This window comes from Lactuca serriola, chromosome 3 (assembly GCF_051521515.1).
Source record: "Lactuca serriola cultivar US96UC23 chromosome 3, Lser_US96UC23_V15, whole genome shotgun sequence".
Lineage (NCBI taxonomy): Eukaryota > Viridiplantae > Streptophyta > Magnoliopsida > Asterales > Asteraceae > Lactuca > Lactuca serriola.
The window spans coordinates 148,918,832-148,923,720 of record NC_136410.1 but is presented as its reverse complement, the minus strand read 5'-3'; positions in this window follow the sequence as shown (position 1 = coordinate 148,923,720).

Here is a 4,889-nt window from a genome sequence, read left to right as displayed (position 1 = left end):
ACCGAGCCCAGCTGACCGAGCCTCGGCCGGGATCCGAAGAAACTCGCTGGAAATTGCATTTTTCGCCCCGGTTTTGCATATTTTTGCGTTTTAAACCCATTTTTAATTATTTTGACATGAGATTTTCACCCAAAACTTTATTTTTAATTATAGGACCCCTAAATTAATGATTTAATCACATTTTAAGGGTAAAATTTTATTTAAAAAGGAGTTGGTAAAGTACAAAAAGAAGAAGTGTTGACCTTACCCTAGTTATGACGCAAGCAACCCCCATGTCCACTCCATGACAACCCACACTCCTCCTCACCATACCTTGTACTTTTTACCTCCCTCACAAGCCACCTCCCATGCTTTGAGAGCTGAATATTCACCATCTCTCCCCATTTTTCTCTCATTTGCTCTCACTTTCACAAGAAGATCAAACTCCTTCTCTCTCACTCTCTCTCTAGAAATCCAAGATTCAAGGGCTGATCTTGAGAGTTTCCTCCACCTTTGGTAAGCATAATCCATTTCCTTTATGATTATCTTAGTTATTTCCACTCAAATCATGGATATCTTACACAAACTCCATTATATTTGTGTTAGAGCTTCGAATCTTCAAGCGATCCTTCTAGTGTTCTTGGATTGAACACTTCTTTTCTTCAACACTTATCTACTGAAATCACACAAGGTGAGTTCATACCCCTACATTTTCATGTTTTCTTAAGTTTTTAGGGGGGGAATACAAGTTAAAACACCAAGAACATAACTAAAACTTTCTAACAGCTTTCATCAGAAAAGTTGGACTCCATTCACGGACTGTTTTGGACACCTTAAACATTTTAGTTTCCAAAACTGTTTTAGGTGCATGTAGTTCCACTTCTTAGCTTTAAAATGACTACTTGCACATCTCCATACGATTTTTCTACAATTTATGGTGATTTTTACAAAACTGCCTATCATTTCAAACACCAAACCGGACCAGTCTGTGATTATGGACTTTTTCACCTAAGTTTCAGGTCATTGAAAATCATGGTAAAAATTATGAGTAAACTAGACACATTTTGGGAACTCCCAGAATTTACGGATTTAGTTTTCGACTTCGTATGATTTTTCTATAAAGTTTCAAAAACAGTGTAGAAAGGCTGAAAATTTGTTAACAGCTTGTAATTTTTATTACACTTTGTATTGTGTTGAGCAAGGTGTATATTGTCAAGTTCTAAGTATTGAATGTGAGATGTTGTAAATTTTATCATCTTAAACTGAAAATAAGTCACTCATGATAAGATTATTCATTCATTTAGAACACGTATACATACACGTAAACTATAATACGCATAGTTTATTGGATTTTATAATCCTAACACCTTTTCATAAAAGAGTTCTTATATATTACAAACGTTTTGGATAAAACTATAATAAATATAGTTTTCAATACATCACCTAACACACACGTACGAGAAGGGTACATTCATACAGGAAGGTTTTACACTCCCGCATACAACTAGTAAACTTGTTAACCTAAATTGTGAGACACTCTCTTTCCGTACGTCCGAGTGCGGAATATAAAATCCTGTACGTTATAATCAGAGTCTCCCGGAGGGAGAACATGATAGTTATATATAGATCTATATTGGGTTTGACACCCCACACCTTGCTGCTAGCTACAGTTGGACCTGCAGGTCTACGGGTGATAATTGTCATTTCAGTTAATCAACGCCTGAGAAACGTCGTGGCAGGTTCATTAGTCTTAAGTATGATTATAGCGGCTCACATAAGGATATAACAATACATAAAGTTTACGGGATTTTTATAAAACTTAAACGAGTTTTATGACGATTTTGAAGTCACTTTTATCTCAATAGGTACGGGCATTACTGCACGTTTTCGGTTTCGGTATTTACGACTACACATCATGTGATACCACGTTTATAATTTTAAGTATAGACAATACTTGTTACTTTCTTGGTCCTAAGATTTAGGACTACACGCACAAAAAATATTAACAAATTTAAGAAATTTCGAGAGTTTCACTAATATCATATGCGTTTAAATTGAAATAAACATGCATTATTTTCTGTAAATATGGAAGACTACTCATACATTACAGTTTTCGGATTCAAAACTACATTATTCACTTTAAGAAAAATATCGGATTTTTCTGGAAAAACTAGGCCATTATTTGACGAGCTTTTTCATAAAGATATCCAAATACTTATGAACTCACCAACCATTGTGTTGACACTTTTCAAACTGCTTGTATTCTCAGGAAATCGCTAAGCAGGTAACAAAATACTTTTGAGGATGGGACGTTAAGGCGTCAAACTTATCTTATTTTGTCAACATATTGTAATTGAATTTGAAACATGTAATACATACAATGATGTAACTTTTTCAATTATATATATGTTGGTTGTGTTTACTTTCATCACTATTACCATTGTTGTTATGATACTACACATGAAGTCCTCCATCCCTGGACGTTTCCGCCATCCTTGGTTCAGGGGTGTGACATACTCTGCTTACATCTGTAACAGGCGGTTTAGGCACGGTGAGCATCAATGTGCAAGGATCCGTGAACCCGAGGGATACCTCGGTGCAATACCAAGGAATTGACGAAATTGACCTCAATGATTCATGGAGCAAGTATCAACCATCAAATGAAGCCGAAGCCAAGAAATATGCCGCTTTCCGTAGGGCATTTCAAGCAAGAAAGGCACATCAAACAAAGCAGCTTCAATAGAAGCAACAAGAAATTCAGTCTGTAGCGAAGTATTGGGCAGACGCAATCAATAATTCCAATACCGTATCTATAATCTGCAAAGTTCAAGCTTTGATGGACGACATGGCTGATACAATCCGCAAAGCTCAAGATGCAACTACTGATCAAACTCCCTCAAAGCCTCCTCCAACTCCAACTGCTAAAGATTCTCAAGATGCAGGCACCGCAATAGAAGTCAGCTCTGCTCCCACCTTTGGATTTGATGATGTTGATCTAGATAAAGTAAATAAGCCTAGCCCTTCGGATGATGACCTAATGATGTTTGATGAGGAAGAGGAATCGAGTGGTTCTCAACACTCTACCTCTAAGCCCAAGGAGAAAAATAAAAAGAAGAAGATGGCCGTCTCAATAAAAGAATTCTTAAGTCTACAATCCAAAGTAGATCAAATTCTGACCGCAGTCAAGTCCACTCAACCGCATTTAGAAGACCATCCAGTACCGCAGTCCTTGATCGAAAGGATTGAAAGATTGGAGACTAGGGAACGTCTAGCTGCTGAAAGGATATCTCTCAAAGTGGAAATGGGGATTCAGCCCCTCGACAACACTCGTCAAGCAGATCACAAGGAATTCATGGCTGCTGCGGAGCACCTCATTTCCGAGGTATCCGCAATCAAAGAAAATCTGCAAACAACGGACCAATCCACTCTTTCACAGAAACTGATAGCTGAGACTCCGACTGCTTATGAGTCCACTATCTCAGTCCTTCATTCCACCATCAACAGACTTCAACGATCCGTATCGTCAAATTTCCATGGTCCTGAAATTCTCCAACTGACAAAGGAGATTCATCGGCTAGTCTTCAACACCACCATCCCAGACAATCAACAACTGGCTGATGTTCTCAAAGCCTACTTTCAGGTGGTGTGTGCCAAGGTCGATGGTCTCGAACAATGGCTTGAGGAGGCTCCGAGTCTAAACTCCTAAAGAGGGGGAAGTGAAGAAGACCATCATGAAGAAGAACATTATGAAGAAGAACATCACTCAAACAATGCTTCTCACCATAGAAGCCCTCCCATCATAAAAGAAAACATCCGCTCACCGCAACCATCTACTCACCAAACACCACCACAACATCCCTCTCCCTCTTAACAAAAAATTTCTCCTAAACGACCTAAGACTCCCCCTCACTTCAAGAATCTAGCTTTTGAAATGTCATCTCCAAGCTCAAATGACTCTCCCGTCACAAAACAGAAGAAAGCTGACTGGAAAGCAGCTAAATTTACTGAACTTATATGGAGAGAATGCGGTTTCGACACTGTCATGGATAAATCCTTGATAAATTCTTGGATCAATCCCCACCGCAGACTACTGGACGATGACTACAAACCCTAACTTACCTATGTTGAACCCCCCTCTGATGGCTACTAGGATGTTCCAATCTCCCCAAATGCTAAATACTTCACAATATTTAAACACTTTGACCGTAGCCTACCGGATCACAGAAGACTACCTATGGAATTTGAGAGACTCAACCGATTCTATGCCAAACATGCCTCTTCCATAGAGAAAATCGGGTCCGATGATAAACCATCCGGAGTCAAGAACGTCTTGCCCTGGAAATTCATGAAGGATGACTTCATTCAATACACACTTACCAGAAAGAATCAGGACTATGTCCGCACCCAAGCTGACTTCCCATGTATGAACCCAGAAGAAGTCTTTCTAATAGCAAGGGTGTTCCAAAACAAGTGTGAAAAGTATCGAAAAATAAAGATAGCACTTGAGAGGGCAAGCATTTTTCTGAAGGAAACTGTCTGCGATTTTGCTAAGATTCATGCGGACATCTACCCAACAATTGCCAAGAAGTTCGATCTACCACCACTTTTTCCTGCACCAATGCCTACTGAAGGTTATCAAGAGAGATCCCTAGGTGCAACAAACTTCCCTGAACTTGGAGTCATTTTCAAAAGGAAGGTCGATGAGATCGAATACTTCATTCCCATGACCTCCATGAATTGTCTTATAAGGAAGCAACTAGAAATCGGTCGAACCGCAATAGAAAAATCAAAACATATGACTGCCGAAGTCAAGTTCGAGATTTTAAGAAGGATCACCTGGTTGGACTATATCAGAAAATTTTGGTGGATTCTAATCAAGTTCCTTAAACTTGATAAGTGAAGAAAAGTTA